Here is a 13,197-nt window from a genome sequence, read left to right as displayed (position 1 = left end):
TTGATGATACAAGTGAGCGAAATAATTTCCAAGTAAGTTGACAATAACGTCGTTTTCATATCGAGCCTTTACCGCCGTTTTAGCGCAACCGACAAAAAACAAATTTTACAGTAGAAGGTTTTTTTTAAATATTTTCAAAAGGAATTATGCATTTAAATTGAAATTTTACATACATTCATTATTTTTATACATTTATATATATATTTTTTTAAAAGTCAAAAATATTAAGTATTTATGCCTTTTATGTCGCTTACATTAATTTTGCCATCATAATCTAAGGTTCTTTTGGCATTTACGATAAAAAGATCTGTCAATATTACCATATCCAAAAAACTATATTTGATAAATAAATAGATATTTTAGAAGGTTTTCAAATGAAATAGTACCTAGTATTATATTTGAAAATTATATTTTTGTTATATTAAAAATTTCGAGTAACAAGATCAAGGTTAGTTAAACTAAAAATGGAATGAATGAAATGAAATAAAGTTTTTCTTCTGGTACGAATCATCTTCGTCCGTTTTCACTTAACACCAGATTATTGTTCCATCATGGTTTTAAAATAAAACGTTATAATTTAATAATAAATATATTAAACGTGAGACCAATCAGATTATGTACTAGTACTCATGTAAAATGAAGTGAAATATATTTAATTCTCCTGATTCTCATCTTCATCCGTTTCAGCTAAAGCATCACATATGGTTCGATCATGCCTCATACTTGAATATTCTTGATGGTATCTGTTTGGTATTACGTTTTTGTTGCATAGCTCCTGTAAATCTTTGTATTTAGCTGCTGAAATTTTGAGCCCTTCGGCGTATAAAAGTGTACGTCCTTTTTGGACGATAGCACTGTTTGCTCTCGGTCTGATGATAAAATCCATATCTATTTCGACATTGTCACTGTCTTCGAAAATCCATATTGAAATTTAACAATAGGAATATTTTTATGAAATTGCACCACTCTTAAAGAATTAAAATTAATTTTAAATTTAGCTAGCAATAAAGCTTGTGAAAATATCTTCCAATCCATGAAGTCTCCATATTTGAAAACATTTACAATGTAGCTTTTAGGATTATGTCTAGCATTAGTAACGATAGTTGGCCACTAAGAGGGAGCCCATACTGTTTTATTACGAACAAATCTTTTAACTGCTATGAATAGAATTAACAAGCATCATAGTGTGTCCAGGTAAAAGATAAGTTATCTTTATTTGTGTAATTATTGCGGTTTTCAAGAAATTAATTAACATAGATATCATTGCACGGTTCCTGTTTGCCCGGCACAGCGATCAGAATATAGATTAACCACAGTATGGGTACTTTTTGGTCTATCATATTCAAATAGGTGGTAGGTCTCTCATATGTGAGAGTCGGCCTGAGTAGGTACCACTGCAATGTCTATTTCTGCCGTTGTGTTCCGGTTGGTACAACATTGTAGCCAGTATAACTACTGGACATATTGAGATTGAACATCTCACGTCTCAGGATGGCGAGCGCAGTGGAATACCAAACAATACTTTGTGATTCAAGGTATTGGATGCTTATTTTACTGTTTATGGGCGGTCGTATCGCTTACCATTAGGCGATCGGCAAGCTCGCCTCGTTATTCAAAGCAATAAAGAAAAAAGAAAACTTATACAGAACTGTGACTATTTCATTACAGCCTCTTTTTTTCTTGGCTTTCACCCCTACACGTAACAATATTCATTCCTTGTGCCACTTTCGTATATACGTTCATTTTAGTATGCATATTTTCTCGGGTAATATAAGGTCACACTTTTACAAAGAGGAGTATTGAGGTCTTCTTCTAAATCAAAGCAAACGCATAAGGAGTTAGGATCAGCTACTTTGCTCATTTTTGTGGTATTCTAAAAACAGTGGCTTGCATCTTTCTTCACCCAGAATGTGATTTTAATATTCAGTGGTTCGTTAAAAAAAAAATCTGTTCTCAAGTGACAAGTTTTTGCATTTCTCACAAAAAACACATTTGTCTTCTTTAGGGAGATAGAATCCGATATTAAAATCTGTTTTAAATATATAACGAAATACTGTTTTTGATAATACTGATGATTCTAGATTGTTTCCTTTCAAGTGATCAACCTACTGTAAATACGAAAACGAAATGTTCTGAAATTCTTGAGGTAAATATAATTTAGTTCTTTTATTGCGATAATAGTGGAATGAAACAGCAGGCAACATCTCAATGAATGATTTTAACTGCGCGACTTCTACCTCATCTGATTTATTATGAGGACAACGAGTTCTTCTGCCACCTCGAGTGGTATTCAGAATTTTATTGGCATTTCAGATGGTGTATCTCAAAGATATTTGAGATATGTTTAGGGTTTCAGGTAAAAATTGTTGACACACTTGAATATTATTTCCATTGTAGTTTATGACATAATTGTATGATATTTTGCGAACATTACTACTAGATCTATTTCTGTGTTTTGTACTTTTATAAGATTATTCTGGAATTTACTATCTGCAGCTTATAATTCAATCAGAACGATGTTTGTAACATCAAAAATTTGTCAAAATAACCAGGTCTTGACAGGTTGGTTTATAGTAAAAGCCTCAAAGTCCATCACCTATGTGGGAAATATAGGGTCGCTTGCGCTACAAATAATCGATCGCATGGCACTTACGACAAAAATTCTTGCTGTCGGTTACGTTATGGATTTAAAAATATATATATTCACGATAATTTTAGCACTTGCTATAACTTTATATCGGCTTTATTTAGGGGGGAAACGACCACAGGGTTAGGTCCGTAGTGGCTTAAAATACTACTTAGGATAAAAAACGCATTTTTGACAAAAGTGTCGCTTACGACAATTTGGCGGTAACGGCTCGATATTATATTGATAATGTCTCAATTATAAAACAGATGTATCCTTGAATTTAAACAATGACTTGACATCAACTCGTCATGTTCAATAACAAATATTCACGAATGTTCTGTAAATATAATTTTATTGCAAATAAAGTCGAGCTGGATACAAGCCTGTTCCAACAAGTCCGCGTGGATTTTTTTGTGGGAAGCCCATGTACCAATGGTTATTCTGTGGCTGATGACGATAAAAAATATATCGACGCTTAAAAGGCAAAGCAAAGACAAACATACCTAAACTGAATTATATAAATATTATGAATCGCCTTTTTTTTCTGCATCATTTGATCTAGGTTTTGTAGGTCTAGAACAATTTTAACAACATTAGACTTAACTTTATAAAATAAAAAGCTGATTGTTATTAATTTTCATATTAAAATCAAAATTTCAAAGCACTCAAAAATTTACTGATTGTTGCTTAGATGTGATTGCGTTTCAAACGTCGATATTGTAATTATTAAAACAAAAATTTTGATTAATTTAGGCTCTTGCCATGCCAGCGTACTGCGTATCCAAATCATACATATAGATTTTTTATGTTTACGCGAATGTTTGACATTGAAATAAAACTATTTTTAGGAATTATCGCGGTTTTTAATATTATAATTTTCTCCTGACGTTTCGATGACTGCATCCTTTATGGTCACGGGGGGACAAGATGCTGGTCTACCTAAAAGTCAAAGTTACAAAATCTACCAATACTCAAACTTATAATTAAACAAAATTTGTATTTTTTTTACTGTTGACTACAAATAACGTCGTTTAATTATTGTTCGTCATTTCTGTTGGCCTCACCTGTATGACATTTTCACTGAATTGCCGATTCTCTTTAGCTCGACGTAATATCCTCTGCCGATTATCTCTCTCCGATCATATCAGATTACTGTCTCCCAAGCCTATAAGAGACAAAGAATAGATAGTGTACCTATATATTGCGCATACGCTTGTTAAGCATAATATCTCCTGCGCACTTGGCTGAGCTCCGTTAGGATTGGCTGCCGTGGCCGAAATGGTTAGGAAGAAATCAATCCACAGCCAACTTCTGCAATGGCAACTATTATTGCATACAATTTATATCAAGTCTATTAATAATTCACATAGGGCTCAACAAAGGCCTTCAGGTACAAACAGAGCAAAGGTTTGGAATATTCATTACTATGCTAACGAATGTAGAGCGGTAACACCGTTGCATAAAGGATAGGCATTGCTTCTGAAGGTGATTCCCAATTATGTCATGAATATATTTACTGGGAATTTACATAACTAATTAGTGAAAATGTATGACTTATATCGCGGTTTCTAGACGATGTTGGGCTTTGAGGTTAGTAGAGGTTGAGATTATATTTTGTTTTTTTTTTTTTAATAAGGAACTGTCCAATGTGTGTTATGAATGTTATAATCTTATTACTTAAGTAGTAATTACTGCACCATTGACCCTATATTAATTAAAATAAAAACAATTGATCACCTAATCCAGTTTTAGATTCCAACGATTTAAAAGAGCATTTAAGTAAGTATCTAACTAAGGTAAAGTTTTAAAAACCTTTCCACAAAAATTGGACAAAACATTTTTAACTTAACAAACATTTTTAAAAAGAGAATAAGAAAGATTATAGTTCTTAATTTTAATATTTAATTTGCCAATTATAAATAAAAGTTTAGAACATCAGGCGCAAATTTATTACCGTATTCGTTCTCATTCATATTAAACATACAAAATTCCAGACATCATAAACTTCCGCATTTATAATATTAATAAAATAATTCCATCAACTACGATTACATAATCATTGAATCCCCAAATCCCGAGACCTTAATTCCCTGTTATATATCTACGTCCATTGAACACGACGCTAAACAAGCGAACGTAACAAGCCCTCTTGGGAAGAATGTCACGCACGATGCGTTACGTACTGAATATCCGCTTCCCTTTCACTTACTGCTAAACTTGGACGCGATTTAGGTTATGAGTTGCTTCATATTGCTATGGTGTAGGAAATTGGTTTAAATCAGAGGTTCCCAAACTTTTTTGTCATAGGGGGCCGTTCAAGTATTACGTAACGTAATTTGCGGGGGAGGGGGGACGCTACAGGGGCGGCGGGGGGGTGTTCGTACAACTCGTTACGTAACATTTTTCTATTTTTTAATAATAACAAAGGTATTTTAGCGACTTTCCGGTATTTGCGTAACATAATTGTGAATATTAGATAAAAATTGACACTTTAGTGTTACGTAACTTTTAGACTGCCTCGGTAGCGTAGTTGTATTGCATGTCCGGTACAATAGTGCTCTGAGGTCCTGGGTTCGAATCCTGGGTCGGGGAAAGTGATATTTGGGTTTTTCTGCTCAGTATCAGCCCAGAGTCTGGAATTTGTGCCCGATATGGCGATAGGCTCGCCCTCTATCGCATCATGGGACGGGACATACTTGGCGAAAAGTGGGTGCCCTAGTTGCGCCTCTGCATACCCCTTCGGGGGTAAATATGTGATGTTATGTATGTATGTAACTTTTAGGGAGGGGGGGCTATAGAAAACGTTACGGCGCGCCACATGAGGGGCGGGGGTCTCAAAAATCTTCAAAAGTTGCGTTACGTAATACTTGAACGGCCCCTAGACCACTTTCAAAATTTTGCTTGTTTCTGTGGCCTTTTTTTGGGATAAATTTTCGTGGCTCTCCTCTCACGAATTGTGGACTTCCATTTTTGGTGACGCCAACATAGACCTCGCTAAGTCCCATGGATCCCAGGGAGTCCACCTAGAGTACTTTGGAAATCAATGGTTTAAATGACTCCATCGGTATCGTAGTTGTAATAAGACTGTCGTGTTCAGGTCGAGGTTTTGATACCCAGGTTGAATAAGGTGTTTCTTCTCCTCGGTATTAACTTGGAGTCTGAAAATGATAGCGTCAGGCTCGCCTACCAAATGGTATGGGATAACTTAGTGAGAAGTAGGCACGGTGTATGGGCTAGTTTGGAATACGAAGTCAAGGAATAGGGGTTAAATAATATCTGTATTATGTATTATCCCACTGCTGGGCACAGGCCTCCTCTACTACTGAGAGGGTTTAAGCCTTAATCCATCACGCTGACCTAGTGCGGGTTAGCAGACTTTACAAACTTACGTAATTTTAATGAAGAATTTCCCAGCTATGCTAGTCTTCCTCACTGTGTTTTCCTTTGTCGTAAAAGCAAGCGATAAGTAATTCACAAAGAATAAATTCATAACTTTATTAAAGTTAGTAGTACGTGCTTTTAAGTTTTGAATCTACGGACATTCGTCTCGGTAGTCGGTCCACTTCCAACTATGCTATCGAATATAAATAATAGTTTAAACTTCCTAATGATTTCGCAAAGGGCACTGAGTTGACCGTGAAAGGACAGTGGAATCAATCACCGCACTGACAAATGTGTCATTCAAAGTTGTTTCAAGTCCCGATATTATATCCACCATAATGTATGAATAAGTAATACAAAATTTAAAATATCACATTTTGCTTAAGACCCTGGACACGTGATAAACCTTACCATGAAAAAAAAATACTGTTTACTTTATTGGGAAGAAAATATGACAATATATTAATCCAGGAATTCGTATGTCTGTTGCGAAATTACATCTAAATCTATTCAACTGATTAAGTTTACTTCGAACCAACATCCAAACATCTTTGTAGGAATATTAGTAGGAATAACGCGTTAGATATTCTTTTCCTTCTCCAGACAATGTTATGCATTTCGAAGCTATAATTTAATTTAAACCGGTGTTGAAAGATCTGGACATTATCGAAGCATGCTTGTGTTCTACTGCTGTTTAATTTCACATTATTATACACAATTATATATATGCCTTATTACCGAGTACATAAACACGATAGTCAGCGTGGCGTAATTTCCGCTTTCCGCTTTAATTTCTTCACCATACACTTTCTTATTAACATTATGACATTTTAAAATGAAATATTACTTCTTGTATTCCAAAATGCTTTATGTAACATATAAGAGATGTTTTAGTACCGCTATTTAATCAATGCTAATTTATTATATGGTAATTATGATTCTATCCTAATAGAATTTCGGCCACGGCGGCCAATCTCTACAGAGATCAGCCAAGTACGCACGAGATATTATAGTGCTTAAGCGTGTGCGCAATACACAGTTGCACTCTCTAAACCTTAACTCAAATGACCGGAGAGAGATTAGGCACAGGACCAACGGCTTTACGTGCTTTCCATGGCACGCAGGTATCACTTCACCAACTTCCTGACTCCGAGCTGCGATTGAGTCATTTTTTAGATGGAAAAACTCAGTCACATTTATTTGGGCCCGACCGGGATTCGAACCCAAAACCTCAGTGCGATAGTCTTACTCGTACCGTGGGCAATTATAACTACGCCTCCGAGGCAGTCATGGTAATTATAATTTACAATTATCACATTGCGGGTTAATCGCATATTCCTATCTCGCATTAAGTCTAAACAGACGATTATATCTAAAACTTTTGTCTAAAGAATAAACATAATATCATAATTATAATATAATTGTGGTTCTTATAAAATATGTACCTTTATCTGATTTAAATTATATATTAATCTCATAACAGAGAACGGCGAGTTACGTTTACTAATTCTTTAAAGTAAATTGAAAAGTAATAAAAAACTGAACACAAGGGAATGCTCGAAAAACTCTACAAAAATGTAATTTAAAAAATTGTTTAACAAAGTTCGAACGTATCTTGTAAAGTTTGTCAACCTGCACTAGGCCAGCGTGGTGGATTAACGCCTAAACCCCCCCAGTAGAGGAGGCCCAGCAGTGGAACAGTTTAATAATGGGATGGTTATAAAGTTAAAAGCTATGACGTATGGCATTAAGCAATCTGAATTTTATATGTCGTGTCACATCTAACCATAAAGTATCTACTGATCTTTTTTCTAAAAAAACTGCCCACACACCTATTCATATCAATTAACTCAGAAATAGTCTATCAAAGGATTTTTGAATTCTACAATCATTACATATAATAAATGTGTCACAGGCCGGTCTGTACATTATAGATATTAAAGAAAAACCAATATGAGTGGTCTATATTAGAGCAACAGAAGCACAACAAGAGTTTTCAGAATTTTTCGTCTGTCTGTATGTTTGTACACGCATCACGCATTACCTAATGAATGGAATTAAATGCAGTTTTAACCGATGTAAGTCTAAAAGTCTAACTTAAAATATAGGTTCCAGTTTATCCCGAAAAAAATTAAAGCGGGACTTTTATCCCGAAAAAACATTATCACGCGGGCAGAAGCTAGGGAGAAATAAGAAACACGTTTTACGTATTTGCTTGAAAGTGAAACTAAACAAAACTCTCAATTTTCATAGTGATACAATGAATAACATATTATTATATTGATAAGAGTGAATAACAATATATAAATAGATATTCACGAGTTATGCTAACTGTAGAGGATAATAAATACCTTTCATACAACGGGTACATAATGGGTAAATATATTTACGTACAAAGTATTATCTCAACACAATATTGTAGTATAATACTATACAATGACGCTTGTATGAATAGACGACATTAGAATGTCCTTTGCGTTACTAACGTACACGAGTACGTAATTACAGAGAAAGCCAATTTTATATACAGTATTGTTAAATTCTATACTACTATATAAACCTGAATAGTTTGTTTGTTTGAACGCGTTAATCTCAGGAACTACTGATTAGAATTGAATGATTCTTTTAGTGATGGATAGCCCATTTATCGAGGAAAATTATGGGCTATTACATCACGCTATTACCAATAGGAGCGGAGCATCAATGAAAATGTAGTAAAAACGGTAAAAATATTCCTTTTGCAATACGTGACTAAGTACACAACTAGAAAATTGTAGGCAATGAAACTACAATGATATGTTAAAGTGTTAGGAATTATTTAATTCTTTCTTCGTTTGATTTATCATATCAATATCATAAAAAAAATATGAGACTTTTTTAAAAAAAATACTAGCATGTGTCAATGACGGTATTTACTCGTATCTAAAATAAATAAAAAAAAGAAATCCTGAAATAAAGTAAACATAAAAATAATAATACGCAATAGTCATGTAGCTACCTACAATACTCGACGATAAAAATTACACTAATAGAGGTTGAACGACTACCCTTGGGTAAGTACCCTTGTAACTTGGCAACGCCTATGGCCCACTCAGTTTGTGCTACCATGCATGTCCAGCGGGTGCCTATTTAGCGGAGGCAAAAAAATGTCACCGATTGCAACAATGTCACCTCCTAGGCCGCGACCTATACACCACATTGACAAATTATACGGGATATTAATTACCAAGTATATGTACCGCATTTTACCGAATTTCGAGGGTGTGTGAAGTCTACCAATCCGCACTAGGCCAGCGTGGTAGACTAAGACCTGATTCCTCTCAATAGTAGAGGAGGCCCGTGCCCAACAGTAGGATAGTATACAATACAGGGCTAATATTATTATATGCCGCATCTAAGCCCGCGCACTGTAGAATTTAATAATCGATATAAAAAATCTCAAAAAACCGTTATAGCATTCCGGGTAATCCCCGTTCAATTCATCAGTTCCATATAAAATGAATCATGAAGTGATAAAAACTGGATTTTCGTTGCCCCGCAATTCCTGTGGCCGTAGAGCTGCTCGCGGGATTTAACCTTTACGTCATCAGCGCTAATATGTGTGTTTGATATTCCAATTTGTAACAATGACCTGTAATGACATGACAACTATAGTCCCACAAACTTATCTGGCCCGGTGAGAATGTCGCTGTTATGTCAGCGAATGGCAAGCAGATTGACTTTTCAAAACGACGTCGTTAGTTCCTCTTTCGGCTACCGGGTCAGATAAGTTTGTGGCACTATAATATAATGTGACATTTAACTAACATTGTCAGTTCATATTAAAGTTTATATGTTTCATATCGAATGCTTAAAATTTTATTTTATTACTCGCATTATGAACTGAAATTGCGATATTTTAATATTGAGATATTATGTTAACATGGCCTATTATCCTATTGTACTTACTCATGAAGTTTATAAATAAATGAATTTATCGATATAGTCTTTAGAAATCTCCTAAATTTACCCGTCTTCTTGATTCTAAATTCTAGTTTAGATATATGTAGATTCAGTTATAAAATACGTAGGTAGGTACGATAATAATTTCAGAAATAGTTTGTTACCACTAATCTTCCTCTAAGTCACGCTGCAGGATACTAAGTAGACAAGAACACAGTAACTTAATTTTACTAACATTACATTTATACAGGACCCGGACTTGCGTGACAAGTATCTACCTACCATTGATGGTGGTAACTGGTAAGATATATTTTATTTGGATAGCGACCACCGTATACAAAATGTTTAAACCCGCCATAGTGGCCCACGTACGTGTGTCGCGTTCCGGGATCAGACTGCATATCCGGTTCAATCCGGCCGGCGTTATTATGTCGACTGCCGATGGGTAATCATCTCTCGTCAATTGACATTCTTTTGGACCCCACTCTACTTACCATCAGATGGAATCACTTTGCCAAACTCGTATAAAAATAAACCTAACTGGACATTTAATCCAATATTATCTGAACACCACGGATTTGTATTTGATTTGACTAACCGTTTGCCAACTTGAGGAAACATGTGGGATATATATTATATAGCCCAAAATGGGAAGACAATATGTTAAAACTAAAAAAATCTGACTAATATTATATACTATCCGGTGTTTTCCCTAGCGTTGGCAACGACGTAATCAATGGCTCCTAAATAAACTATTGTATCTGAAATAAATGCTATATTCAATTTTTTTAACTTTTCGTTATCTACGTCTGAATACTACCAAACCCATTTAATTCAAAAGTTAATAAACAAAAAGAAATCTCCATTAATAATCTTCATTTACTAACTTTTTTTAGTTAAGATAACAAAACGTTAAAAAAAAATTGCATTTTTATTCATCACATAATAACCCTTGGAATGTGTTATTTATAAATAACCGAAGTATCGAAACTATACTTAATGTTTAGTAACATTTTCACCGCTGCAGCCTCCGCTCCTTGACCTACTTTCAACAAGACTGCTATTTATTGTAGAGTGCTACCTGCCGACGAAACAATGCCTCTTATATACAAACTTCTTATATAAGCTTCTCCTCGTCACAGTTCAGTTATATACAAAATAGGGAGAACAATATCATATGTTCGTTAGGTTTAAATTGTAAATAACTAGAGGGTATAATGAATATTTACTTATGTTTCCTGTTTTATGGGATCCAAACGGTGCAGTGTAGGTCTCAATTAGAATAGTGAGTTCATTTTGTAAAATAGCAATTGAAAACGCACAATGTTTATTATTATCTAGAGGAAATTTATTTGAGGAATTTTTGCAACGATTCAATAGGGATAAGTTACATTCACAAAATATAGAAAAACCGCCGCGATGGTTTTACAGGTAGCACACCTTCACCTACGTTGCCAGAATTCCGCATAACGACATAATTTATATCTTTAAAGATACTTCTGTCGGATGGTGATTAGCTGCTATATTGAATTAATACAATTGTGAAAAATGTTTGTATTAATTATAAGATGTTATTATATACTAGTACTTCACTCATAGAATTGTATCGCTTTAGCAAATGCAATGGATAGTCAAGATTAACGATACTATGATCGGTGTTAACCGCAAGCAAACACTAGCGAAGCTATTAGCTAAGCGCTTCAAGTAGGCAAGCAATTGCTATTATAATTTTTATATCCAACGCCATCTAGGTTACTTCATATGAACAAAAGTAAGCCAAGCATTTATTATTATTATACGCTGGTAACCCTTTTGTTAAGTGTCATTACTTATTACAGCTGTTAAGTGTCATTGGTATTAATTTGTCAAATATCAAACTACTTAAAAGGTTACACATTTTTATATTATCCTCTGTTTAATGTGTATGGGTCGGGATATTTGAAGCTATTGCGATGAGTACTGAAGTAAAAGCCCGGCCTAAGGACTGCCTAGCATGCAGAATTGTGGGGGCCGCCGGCCTTATAGGCATTGGAGGTTACCTCGCCAATTATGCTTGGAAAAACAAAACATTTGCCGGGAGGTACACCTTATCTACACTTTCTTTCGGTAAGGAGGTTTTATATAACCGATTAATTTAAGATCTATAATATAAGTATTATATTCAGTCACTAACACGTAATTTATCAATGTATCAAAGTTTATAACATTGTACATACCTTATTAAATAAATAATGCCATTTTGTGCTATTTTTATGATGCAACTTTATGTAAGTGGATAGTGTTATCGCCTATTACAAAGCGGCTAATGTTTTATATATCAAGATGACAGTAAAGATGGGATATGTAAGGGATAAGAGGTCAGGTAACCGAGAAGATTAACAATAGTTGTAACAAAGTTCTTAAGGATATATTTTCAATTATAATAGTAAGAAAATGTATAAATACATTTTATTAGGTATTAAGTTGAATAATAATTAAACAAGTTAACTATATGTTAGAACCACATGTGTTAATTAAAAAATATTTTAGTGAATACAAATAATTATTGCAATATTTAAAATGCCAATACAGACAATTTTAATATTTTAATATTAAAATTGTCTTTTAATATTATAATTATCAAATTTTAATATAGTTAAATAAGCGGGAAATTTCTTAGTAGTAAGTGATCAGAGCTGTCCGTGAACTTGAAAATAGCTAAGAGATTGAAATGTAGACGGGGTAGCAAAAGGGTCCCTGGCAATATCTAATATGTTCATATTCCCCATGTATAGAAAAGTTCCAGTTTATTTTTTTAATTTTATGTAATTCTCTATAAATAAATTTCAAAATAATATTTTCTTTTTACAGCATTTATTGTTCTGGGAGTCTCAAGGTACAAGCAAACATATCCGTTTGACAAGAAAGTAGAACAAACATGAGAGCAAGTGAAATTATATTTAAGATTACTGTTTAGATTGTGATATTTTGTTATGTAAATAAAATTTTGTTGAATAAGACATATTGTTTAATCATGCCATCTATGTTTTGTCGCCTAAAACTTTTGTAACATAATATTATAGTGGTGTACAATGTGGTACACACATGTAGCTAGCAATTAGCATGTAGGTCATCTTGAGTAGAAAAAACAAAGCATTTTTTTAATATATGTGTAGATTAGTGTGACGCCAATAATTTCAGATAAGAATATAAATTTCAGTCATACCTAGTGGTACTTTAAGCGAACCCCATACTTGTTATACCAC

General features: G+C 34.0%; 1 long non-coding RNA gene across 1 annotated transcript; it reads left to right on the top strand.

The window, feature by feature from the left end:
- The first annotated feature begins 11,780 nt into the window (after window positions 1-11,780).
- On the top strand, window positions 11,781-12,951 carry LOC115442153. The gene is made up of 2 exons (XR_003938519.2): window positions 11,781-12,058; window positions 12,803-12,951. It is a non-coding gene; the product is annotated as an uncharacterized LOC115442153 (long non-coding RNA).
- Window positions 12,952-13,197: the final 246 nt, after the last annotated feature.

This window comes from Manduca sexta, chromosome 22 (genome assembly GCF_014839805.1).
Source record: "Manduca sexta isolate Smith_Timp_Sample1 chromosome 22, JHU_Msex_v1.0, whole genome shotgun sequence".
Classification (NCBI taxonomy): Eukaryota; Metazoa; Arthropoda; class Insecta; order Lepidoptera; family Sphingidae; genus Manduca; species Manduca sexta.
The sequence above is the reverse complement of the archived record's forward strand: the minus strand, read 5'-3'. Positions and strand labels throughout refer to the sequence as shown.